Source organism: Prenolepis imparis, unplaced genomic scaffold (assembly GCF_030444845.1).
Source record: "Prenolepis imparis isolate NDT839.2.m4 unplaced genomic scaffold, iyPreImpa1.0 SCAF_12, whole genome shotgun sequence".
NCBI lineage: Eukaryota > Metazoa > Arthropoda > Insecta > Hymenoptera > Formicidae > Prenolepis > Prenolepis imparis.
The window spans coordinates 8,535,070-8,547,683 of record NW_028141170.1 but is presented as its reverse complement, the minus strand read 5'-3'; the positions used below and the strand labels follow the sequence as shown (position 1 = coordinate 8,547,683).

General features: G+C 37.1%; 1 protein-coding gene across 6 annotated transcripts in view; it reads left to right on the top strand.

The window, feature by feature from the left end:
- Positions 1-12,614, top strand: part of LOC145944155 (UDP-glycosyltransferase UGT5) — a 185,772-nt gene that overhangs the window by 88,023 nt on the left and 85,135 nt on the right. Inside the window, exon 4 of one of the 6 annotated variants that reach the window (XM_083052312.1) lies at positions 8,647-12,192. The exons of 3 other annotated variants lie outside the window; for them this stretch is intronic. The gene's annotated coding sequence lies outside the window, so the exon portion shown is untranslated. Of the gene's footprint in view, positions 1-5; positions 1,881-2,973; positions 3,926-8,646; positions 12,193-12,614 lie in introns of those variants that run through there. 2 more of the 6 variants (XM_083052313.1, XM_083052316.1) reach the window with 2 other exon arrangements.

Genomic DNA, 12,614 nt, shown 5'->3' with positions numbered 1-12,614 from the left:
TCCAGGTCACTCTGACAGGACGACGGAAGAAGCGGGGAGAAATGAGAGGAACGAGAGAGAAAGAGAGGAGAGAACAACCCTTCATCTCCCCTCATGTACCGAGCTAACTTTGTTAGTGTCCGAGATCGCGAGTAAAACGACTTGCTAGCTCGTTAAACGTTACGCCACGAGTACTAGGTACTCGCCGAGTCGCGCCGCCGAGTTTTCACGAGTGGTGATATCACGTTTCGCGAGAATAGCACCTTTCCTCGGATTAGTCCCTTGAATCTCCACCGTATCACCATCGTTGTGTCTCGTGCACGTCTCGTTTCCTGCCACCCCCGACGCTCTAGTTGGATTACGAGAGAGGGAAGAAAAAAAAAGGAAATGTGTTCGAAGGTTAACGCGCCGTTCATTGAATACGTGTGGAAATAAATAAAGATTAACCGACGCGCTACCAAGATGAACCGATAAATTACCGATAATTACATCGCGAGTAAGGGGAGCGACACCTGATCCACGTTTTAACGATAATTAACGAGTTTGGAGCGCGAAAAAACGCGAAGCATTATTTACGAGGGTGAAATGAAATATGTATTATATTTTAGAGAGATACAGTCTGTTAATGTATAAATTTAGTTTAATTGCTCATATAAATTTCTTCAGAGAAATTATGACGCAAGTTTCGTAATTCGACTCATATATCTGAGTATTTGATAAATTATCTTTACCTTCAATATATTTGAAAGTTGATGTATGTAATATAAAATATATAAAAATTGCATTCTTAAATACACTAATTACTGATCAGTTATGCAACAAATTAATTATGTACTAATTTTCCTGTTAATCTTTTTAGTGGAGCAAATATTGTTTCACGATATTCTATCTCGCAATAATATCAGTGTTGCAAGAATAAACTACTTTTTGATATTCCGCGTTACGAGTAAAAATATAACATTTATAATTTGGTAAAAGTAAATGCAGAACAATGCGAAGTTAATTTTGATTATTAGATTCTTTGAATAATTTAGAATGCTGCCACTTATAATTAAATTATTGAGATACTAATATAATTATAAATTAAAATTATGAAAACTGATAAATTTATCTTATGCAAATCTTACTTTTCCATCACGCACAATAAAAATGAGAAAACTCTTATTTCTTTATATTAACATAAATATCATTTTTGCAAAATTTTAATTCAAGACTTGATCGGCAATCAAGATACTTAATGTTTACAATATTAACAATTTTTTTTTCTGCAATAGAATTAATTTTAAATTTGTAAAAGAATTTGTAATTAAAATTAGAATAGCTACCAAATGTATCTTCGCGGTAGAATGTTAACAGCAGCATATTCGTATGAAGTTCGTAGCGGCAAGTAACAGAGCAATCTGAAAAGGACCGAATAGGAGACGGTAGTGGTAAACTTATTTAGCGTCCCAGGATACTAATAAAACGAGATGCTGGCTTGGGCATTTCCTACGAAATTTCTCAAATTAACCTCGTGATCCCCATTCTTTGTCCGTTTACTCCCCCGTGCATCGTGTGTTCATCTTCCCCGCAATTCTTTCCTTCATTTTTCACCTCTGTGAATAACGCGTCCCTTATTTACCCTTAAGCGAATAGCCATTGTACGAAATCCCTTGCAAATTGCCAGAGAAAGATCGAAAAATTCTTTAATATAAAAACAATCGAGCTTTTTTATACCTCTAATATCGGGCGTTTTCCTTTTATATAAAGTTAAATCTTTTCTTCATTAAATCTTGAAATAACGAATCGAGCTTTAATCAAGAATATAATTGAGAATACGAAGAGAGAATTGCGATATGATTTTTAAGCTTCTGTGAAATTTGTGTAATATATTGAAATAATAATTCTATTATTTTTTTTTATATTTGCTTCTGAAGTATTTTCCATGTTTGGCTTCTTGTCTCATACGTATATTTTGTTTCGGCTTTTCCATATTTGTTTAAGCGCTTCGATATATATATACCCCGTAGAATTTTTCTACATCGCTATTTCGAAACTGCTCAACTCGAAAAGAGTGACAAGATCGTAAAGGGTCGATGCCGGTATAGCTGAGACTATCATTACAGAACATAGGAAGAGACGAAAGAGAAGAGAGATACGAAAAGAGACGAAGTGCAATCATAATCCCTATTTCCCATCCGGGAATAGGATTCGAAGTAAAATGAGTTTCTAGCCGAAGTACTTGTCGCGAATATCTAAAGACGGTATCATGTTTCGCGAGAATAGAGGCTCTCTTTGAATTAACCATCCGATCTACCTTTCCCTGTATTTCCTCTCCTTTTCTTTGTCTCATCCGGATTTATTCGCTTAGCTTCTCGCTCCGGATCGATAAGAGCCTCTTCGTGCTGGTTAACGCGTGGCTCATTGAATAAAGACTCGCCGAAGTTCCATCTAATTTATAGCATCATTCTGAAAGTGAATATTTCTCCCGAATGGTGATAAGAAGATGTCGACACGCCAGCGTTTCCTCTGAAAATAATACCATCTGCCACTTTATGGCCGTTTCGGCCACGCACGGCTGTTTCTCATTGTCAGTGATTTGTTGAGAATTATTGGCAGAAATATATCGTAAAAAAGTATCAAAAAATTCTCTATATATAATATATATATTTCTTTCAGCTCGAGCTTGAAATTATTTAAAAGATTTTGTTTAGATTGTACTACAAAATACACTTTTAGCTTTGTTAGAGATATTTGTTACAAATATGTATTACTAGGAGATATTATATAAATAATTCTATTTTATTAAGCAGGTAGCTTTGAATAATATTCTGAAGAATATTTTAATTTTATCGATAGTATTTTTGGTGACAACAATTTATATTTTGTTTTGTCTTATATATGTCGCCTTGCAATATGTAATAATTCTTTTTTTAAATCATAAATAAGTGTTATTTTCACGCTAATTCTTATTTTATGTTCATGTCACATGCAACATCCTTTCCGAATTTAAAGTCAAACAGGGATGAAGAAGAATCACCGTGTAATGGCTACATATACATATATATATGTGCGGTTCATTGAATAAAGTTTTAATCTGACATACCCGCGCGATGTGCTACTTTATAATTTATAAATGTAATTTCGAAAATGATTAGTCGAAAAAGAGACAGCAAGTTGCAGCTAAACAAATGGCTTTATTTTTTAAAAATACGCGACCGTTCGCTCGCATAATAGATGAAAGTATCTCGTATTATATCTATCGTACTAAAAAATGCGTTAATTAATTATTTTACTTTACAAGTAATTTTTTATTTAAATATTTTTACAAAGTATGTTTTAACTTTTATAAAAATTTTAGCAATTTAGTGCTAAGTTTGTAATTCTAAATTAAATTTATGTTAACATAAATTTTTAATAGAATTTATAATTCCATTTTTACACATTTTGAGACTAACTCATGATGGAAAAAAATTCAATAGAATTTCAGAAATAGAATAGCGTAAATTTTCCATGTAAAATGTTTTACAATTTTATATGAAATTTATATCATAAGAACAACAGATTTTCATAGAAAATAATATTGCAAAATCTCGTAGGGATAATAGTGTGTAATGTATAATAAAATATGTGAGTATTTTCTCTTCGAATGGAAAAGTAATAACTTTCCAGGTAATAAATGTCAGAATATTAAGCTGACATTCGCGACTTTCGAGCGTCGCCACTCGAGTCGAGAAGGGAGAAGTCCGACTCTACTCATTAAAGGGGAATACTTTCAAACTAATTTCTTTAAAGTTAGCCATTTGTGTTCGTCGGACGTTCTACACTGAATTCTTCGCTACTTGACACCCACTACGAAGTCAATTATTGGCGTTTGGATGTTGGAGAAGACAAGACGAAAGGTGAGGAAAGGCCAGAGAAGAAGAAAAAAAAAAAAAAAAAGAAAAAGCTCGAGTGGGAAACTCAAGCAGGCGATACAAATCTTGTTGGGCGTTCGTGATCGTGAATAAAACGAATCGCCGGCTCCAGTTCGCCTACGAATTGCCAAGGTCGGATGTATCACGTATCACGGGCGCACGATGGTGTTTTCCTTCAAATTAACCCCTTCGCCTCTCCGTTCTTTTACGCCACGCTCACTTAACTCGCGGCCGCTGCTTCTCATTCGAGACAATGGCAGGAGAACGAGGAACCGTAGTTTGCCCGAAAGTCAGCGACTTCCGGAAGAACTACCCCCGGCAAAAAAAGACTCGCGCGGAATTAACGAGAGGGATTTCAACCCCCTTCGCTAAATAAGTAATCTACGATCTTACGGAGCGACTGAGAGAGACGTCAATTTTGTTCTTAAAGTATGTCACAAATAAATATATAAATAATAATATATAATATATTATTCTCTCCAGCCAAAGATTGAACTAAAAGCCTTCAAGCTTCTCTCAGGCGCGTGGCCTCACTCTGATGATAGATTGTAAACGAGTAATATTTACGTTTGGGTTTGTTATTGCATATATCTGCCCTGTTTTCTGTTTCGATAATAAATACAGCTTTATTTAGCGAATTATTCAATAATGGGAATATACAGTGCGTTTCGGCATTTTCATACATTTCGGATATCGTATATCACAAATAATTTCCTCTAATCGAAATATGTATATACATGTATTTATTGTGTTAAAATATGCAGGGAACGCATATTATTCGCTGATAGGGAAATTCAACCACTATTATTATTATTACGAACCTCCTTCGATCGTTATCGTTGTTACTATCGCCGTTTTGCTATCGGAGATGGATCGTTTTGAGTGTTCATGTAATATAGAGAGCAAGAGTGAGCCGGCCGGGCTAAGAGGTCGGCGGGTCAGACGCTGTGTGTTTCGTTTGAAAATTTAATTTCTCTAATTAAAGTGCCGACGGGCTTTACCGTGGCACATTTCTCGTCGTCCCTTCCTTCCTCTCTCTCTTGCCTCCTCTCGCACCCGCGTCCTCTTTGTGTCCCGGATGCGAGCCGCGCCTGCGGCCTAGCTTTTGCCAGAGTCACCCGTTTCATTAAGCTAATGAAAGTTTTCTTTTGAGGATGATACGCCAAATAATTTTATTCCGCGTATCCGTGCTGGTGTTACACAACGAGTCCTTCCAGTCACGTGTGTCCCTCGGATAATTAAGCGTCTAATCGTGTTTACGAGAGAAAGCTTGTATAGCAAACGGAAAACCATATTTTTTACTCAGCTTGATAATAAATAATCAACTTTCAATAAGAAAATTATATTTTTCGAACATAATTTAAGTTTCTATCGACTTTTGATACCAAGCTTTATTTAATTAATTAATTTTTTTTCCCACTGATTATTATAAATTGTAATCTGATGATTTCATCTTCTGTATTATTTATTTTCGTTGAAATAAAAATCTTTATCATTTATTTCTCGAAATGCTGCTTTAATTTGCTTTGATGTTCCTTATCAGCTTTTACGGTATATTCGCGCGTTTTTGGCTCGATCCAGCTCGACGACGCCATCGTTCTTTGAGGTGGAAAAATCAGTGTTAGCGGGAAGGTTCGAAAATGGCGATTACGCTTACATCAAAGAGCACGGCGGCTCCTGCTTCTCGTCCCGTGGAAACTAAAGCCGGCGGAATTCATTTCCATTCGATAGCCGGGCACGACCGAATGCGAAAGCAGCTGCCGGCCATGTGGTGTGCAAACGAGGTGGATTAATCGCTTTTTCCCCTTCCTGTACCATTGCGCGATATATCGCAACCGGCGCCTCATTCGCGGAGAGTCGCAGTATCTCTCACGGAGTTTCATTTTGGCAAGATTTTTTTGCGGCCCGCCCTATTTTTTTTTTTTTTTTTTTTTTTTTTCGTTTGCCTTTCGCGCTCGTCAGCCGTATTACAAATGCATTTTTTCCGCGATATAAAATAAAATGCATAATGCAATAGAAATGAAAAAATATGGCGAAAAATATAGCGCGTCGAAAGACTTAATGTTAGTCTTTTTTTAGCGATCGCCGCGTTAAATAAATAAATAAATTATATAAGCAGCGTTTTATATCTCGGAATATTATTTCCATTACTTACAGCTGATTTTGACTTCCGCTTCTTAATTAGAAATAAGGAAAGCGAGGAAGAGTAAAGTGTAACTTGTCTCGTTTTCTCTCGACTGATTATACAACAGTACGACGATCATTAATTATATAATTATAATCATCAGTCGAGGGGTTCGTCTGTACATATACCGTTTTTGCAATCCGGTATCGTGAACTGGTCATCATTTAAGTCATCCGTTGAACGACTGTTACACCAATGAATCGTGTTTCCTTTCGCGAGCGCAGATTTCCGCCGACATGATTTATGGTGGAAAAGGTGTTTTCTATATCTTTTCGACTGCGCTTGGCCTCTCCAGAGACGACGAATTCTGCTGGCACGATCTATTTTCGTTAGTCCGAAGTGGTTTAATTATTAACTATTGTCGTAAGCTCCCGGTGCACAACATACGCTTTCCCGCTCGGATAATTATCTTTTTAATCTAATTTTATTAAGGGTCATTGGATTGTTTTATTTGCGTGTGTTTTGTTTTAATTTAATTATATTAATGGTGAAAAGTAATTATTGCTTAAATAATTGAAATATTTAAATTATTTTGCACACACCTAGTCTGACAAATTTGTAATGCATATCTTGCAATTATGTAATTTTAAATAATTAGTTAATTCTAAAAATGAACGTTACATATAATATTTATGACGCAAAGATTTTGCTATTTGATAATTTTTTTATCATTCGTCGTTATAATTTTTGCGAGCGGCTCGCGTAAAACGTCTTGTACTACTGACTTTATCCGTACAGTCATCAAATTTTCCCGAAACATTACGTTGCTGTGTAAGAGCATTAGGATAATTAATTCGTAATACATTCAAGTGTATTAAGGCGCGCATTAGGATAATAGATATTTCTTCATAAGCTAAAGATCACCTTTCCATTATTTTATCGTATTAATTTGCGAGTTGTTATATAAACCCTTCAGGTAATATCTTGCACGATAATTTTGCAGTCGCTTCTTTTATAAACAGAGAAATTTAAATATTTTCCAAGTCCTTTTTGAATGCTAGATATCAAGAATGTGTTCAAAGTTTTTTGACGGATCGCTTTCTTTTTAGATTTAAAGCTTAGGACCATAATTATGCGAGGAATATCGAAAATAAAAATACAAGAAAAATTTGTTCCTCGATCAAACAAGAGTGATCTCTAATTTATAGCCTTTGATCGAGCTTTCGTCCTTTATGCCTAGCGAGGCAAACTTATACCGTGCATAGTTATAGCAAAGTTTCGCGAACTCATTCGTGCAAACTTCGTTCGAAAGCGTTACAATGACGATGCCGAAGCGATCGATTGTCATCGCGGGGAGGGTGTTGGACCCGGAGAGCTTGCAAAGCTCTCCGGGCTTATTAAAGTCACCGATTAACGGCGTGTAGGACACGGTGCTCTACACGGAAGGCTTTGTCCGATTCCGCATTAATCGGGCATAACATCGTAGCGTCGGTCCGTACGGTAACAACGCATATACGAATGCAGTCCGTTCCGCTTAGGTGAGCGGATGTGATGTCAAGCCGGAAGCGTCTAGTCGCGGGATATGCGTACGCACATTTACAATATTCTCTTGCCACTGCATGTTAATCCGAGTATTGTTCGATTCCGATTGCAACGGCATCATTATATGGTGAAAAATAGCGCTCTTATAAAAATAACATTAATAATAATAAATGATTAATAATTGATAGAAAAGACAAGGAGAAGTTAATAGATAGTATATTTCGAGAAATCTGATAAAAAATTAAAAATGTAAAGAAATATAACAAAAAATAGAATAAAAAATTAAATAATGACAATAAGAGGGGGAGAGAATGATCTTCTCTTCTTTAATTATTGGAGAATTTCAAATGCAGTGTGTCACATACAAATGTCAGTCGGTTGAAGCAGCAGCAGCTTTCTGTATCGAAATTCGGTGCGTCGTTTAAAACTGACTTGCGAGATGCCAGATGCGACACAAGAACGCTGCGTCGTTAAGTCGCTAGTGAATTCCGCCCTGTCACGCCTCATTGACATTCATGTCGCATTTCACGGGAAGTGCAGGCGCGTTTAACTGTACCGGGCGGAGAGATGCGCGAGAGAAAAATAAAAAAAAAAAAAAAAAAGAGGAAGAAGAGAGAAAAATGGAAAAGTCGCGCATGGTGATGGATCGGCGCGGTTCGCAACGTCGCAAACGGCGACGATTTCGCGCTCTTTATTTCCGTTCTCGCAAGCTAGAACTCGCTGCTATCTCTTTATGACAGCCTTGCCAATAGCACTTCCGGCGCGTGACGCGGAATAAAACGTAGTCCCGCGAGGAAAGCGCACCTCCGTAAAGTGCGCGCTTTACCGGGGACACTCGGTTATTATTTAGAGGATCATTTGCAAGAAGCTTAAAGTTCTTGTGTGAAAAAAGCTCGAAAATAGTGTTGCTTCTCTTGTCATTATTTTATCGATTTCTCTCATTTCAACTTTGTCAACTGCGAATTAACGCGTTCACATATACTCTGTGTATTCTTCTTATATATCTCTTACATTTATGAAATAAATATATATTATTGTAATATTTTATACAATATGTGTAATAAATATATTTCATTATAATATTTTTTTAATGTTCTCTTTCAGCATTTTTGTATAGCAAGAGGAAAAAAATTAAAAGTGTACATATATATTTAATATATAAAATAATATATATAAATATAAAATAATATGTAAATATATAAATTACATATATTTTGTATTCTATTACATATATCTAGCCTACTTTGCTCTGTCCTTTCCTATACGTTTCTCGCGCATTTACGGGAATGAGCAGCTGCAGTTCGAGGTCTGCAAATTTTCTATCATCCCTTGCTCTATTTCCGTTTTGCGGTGGTAATGGGGTAAATCAGGGAAGCTCTCGCTGCGGCGAGCTCGAGGGTCGAGCTAACGGCGAAGTAACCGTTTGACCTTACCCCTACTGTGTACTATACCGAGTGCCGATCTTGTAATCTCGAGTGACGTGATCTTGCGGAATATTTTATCAGGCTGCATCGAATGCACCTGCCGCCCCCTTCGGAGATTCCAGACTCTGGACTCCGCTTACCTGTATCCCGGCGACAGAACAACAAACAGATCCCGTTTTCTCTCTCTCTCGTCCCTTTGACGCCATCTACGACGCGGCTCGTTGTTTATCTTTCGCTTTGACTGATGGTGGTTAATGGGCCGATTTATTTCAGCCACGATTAGCGGTCCATGACGAAGAGAGGGTCATTGCGTAAAATTTGCCCTCCTCCATTCTATTTTCCTGACCCTACGTTCTCTGACCTTTTATTTATCTTTCCCATCGAGTTAATTCATCGGCCGAAAAAGACTGCCTCTTAATTATTTGATCGAACGGTTATTTCGACTGTCCGCGCCTCGTACTTGAAGAAGGATGGGGTCTCCAATATTATATGGCTCGGATATATATTCGGGATGTCACTATTATTATTTATAAGCTAATGGTATAGAGCGCCGGTGATCGATCACACGGGTAAGTAATTCCAAGTTTCCAGTCGCCGCGCGCCCCGTGACGTCAATCACTCATGGTAACTTCTTACTGCGGCAATAATACACCCGTCGCCTTATCGCCTCGCCGCATCGATCACCCCACCTTCGGTCTCTCGAGCTACTACCACCGCACATCGAATTTCAGAATTGTTCGGTACACATCGTTACAATAACGACCCCGGCATCGCTTCCACCCCGTTTCACCCCCGACTGCCGTTTCTCGTTTCCGTCGTCGCCAACTGCACACCAGTGTGCCATCATCTTTATTACGTTGCGTCGGCAGTCGAGACTCGGCTACGATATCGATGGAAATAGATATTTACCGAATAACATTAATCGCTTAATATCTATTTTTGACCCATCTATATATCTCCTGATTCGAAACGCGCTGTTTTTTTTTATCGGAATGTAATATATTAAATATTTTTACTACGTTTTGCGAAATAAAAAAAAGAGAGAAAAATTCGATCTAGACTTTGAATAAAAAATTGAATCGGGATTGAATTTGGAATCTGAGTACTCTGTGTTTCAATTTTTATTCAATTTATTAATTTATCCGTTGCCGATATACTACTCTCTGTAATATTTTTCTCTCGAGTTGAAAATAATTGCGAAATAAAAAAAGTTAACAAAGATATTATTGCAAAACTGATACAGCCGTACCTTTCCTTTCCTTGCGCGTTCGCGTTTCTTCCGCTTTTGTATGAAGAAGATGGGGACGGGTCATTCCCTGGGGACTCCTAGAGCATAATAAATGTCTGTCTATCTGGCCATCTCTTATTGCGTTTCAGCGATATGGTGTAAAGAAATAAAGTGAGGAAGGGACCGAAGGCATAAAAGGGTGATGGCGGAGAGTTTCACGTAAAAAGGAATAAGATACGCGAGATAAGAGACGTAGACAGGGACGCACGAAGACAGGCGCTTATATGCAACGCGTGACATAGATTGCAGCAAGGGGGATAAAGGGAGGGAAAAGATCATTGAAAAAAGCGACGGCGGGAAAAATCTATTTTACGTCAAAGTCGTTTATTCCCTTGAAAAAGGAATTTTTAGTACCGTTGGAAGATCGTGACGCTCGTGACTTTTATCGCGATCGGAGCTTACTTTTGAATTCTCACGTTACACAATTTATGTTAGTCACGTCATTATTATACAACATTGTAAAATAATATATAATTGAATGATTTTTCTCTTAAAAAGAGATCCCTTCTTAAAAAGATTTATAATTTTACCTTGTAAAAACGCATTTATCGAGTTTGCTATGATAAAGTAAATAAAAAATAAAAGAACGGTCAGCGAAGATGTAATATTGACGCAGAGAATCGTTGGAAACAGAACGACGGAGAATATACCCAGAAAAAGAGACAAATGTTAAAAAAAAAAAAAAAAAAAAGAAAAAGATAGTGAGCATTATTGCGGAATTCTGCTCTACTCGTAAACGAATAAATCGGTACACACTCTAACAATAAGTAGAGACCGGAGTAACTTGACGACGCACTCTTTGTCCAGTAGTTGTAAAAGCGAACGATACTTACGGAGAAAAAGGTCGGCAGTATCAATAAGACGCAAGATGGTGAGAGGATACGGAAAGAGAGATAAAAGCGCTGCACTTATTGCTAAATCATGAACGAACCGGGGTAGTAAGACGGTCTTTTTACGGCGACGCAAAAAAGCGTAGAAAATGAACGCATAGATGTAAAAGAGACACGGGTAAATATAAAGAGAGCATAAGGCGAGCAAGGAAAAAGATGAAAAAAATAAGAGAAAAATAACGAAAATGATAGTAATCCGGTGCTGGTTAAATGTTCGCATTTCGCGAGCAAATTAGCAAAGTCTATACGTGAAATTAATGAAAATATAAAGTTACTAGCGGAGAGCAAAAAGTTGAGAGAGAGAGAGAGAACGAGATTTATTATAATCTGCACAACCGGAAATAATACAGATACGACAAAAGAAACGAAACAAGAACAGCGATAAAAAATTGACTATACACATGAAAAAAAGGGAAGATAAAAATTAGATTCTCTAAATAAGAAATATAAGTACAATGTTTTTTTATACGTTTTTTTACTTTCTAGAAAATATTATGTCGAAGCTTTTAAAAATACTTTTCGATTCAGCCTGGACAATTTCAATAGGTAATGAGATTCAGAAATAACATGGAAAAATACAGCAGCGAGACGGGGAGAATAAACGCGAGGAAATGCAAGGATCTCGGTAATGCTACAAGGTACATCGGTAAAGCCGGCATTCGAATGTCGTTAACTGTGGCAAAGGATTGCGCAGACGTGCAATCGTGTGCATGCGAAGAGTTGCAAGAGGCCAAGAGACGGAAAATCACGTAAACGGATCCAGACAAATCGCGGGGTATGCGAGGAAAATGCGAAGCGAACCAGAACGGCAAACTAAGGGGATGATGATAATACTTGTAAGCTTATAAAGTGGCACGCGCGCGTCTGGCAGTCGAGTCGCTGGACGAAGGGCTAAAAATCGATGCCGGCCTCTCGGTAGTAGATAAGAGAGAAAGAGAGAGAGAGAGACGAAAGACAAACGAGGTCAGCGAGTGAAAGCGTACTAAAAGTGAGACAATGTATAAAAATCAGGAAACACGATTAGGTAAAAAAAAAAAAAGAAACAAAAGAGATTGAAAACTCTCTATAATGGCTGTTATATCTTTTGCTTGAGTGTTGTGTCGTCGCAATTGTATAAAATACGGATACAGACTTTTATAAAATAAACTATCTTCCTGTTGAATTGAAATATCTGAAATAAAATAAAAATTTAGAAGAAAGATCGAAAGATTAGATAGAAATAGCAAAGAATTATATTGAGAATTATTTTGAAACATTGCCTTAATATAACACGCGATGAATAAATAAATGCGCGATGAAAAATGCGTAACAAGATAAAGGAACATCAACATGATAAAATAATAAAAATCAACGGAATTTTTTATGAGAAGATAAAAATAAATAGCGTTGTGATCGTTAACATCGATGTGAAACGCGGTAGAGAGAGAGAGATGGTAGGGATATTGTTAAAGTATTAAAAAGAGGACAGAT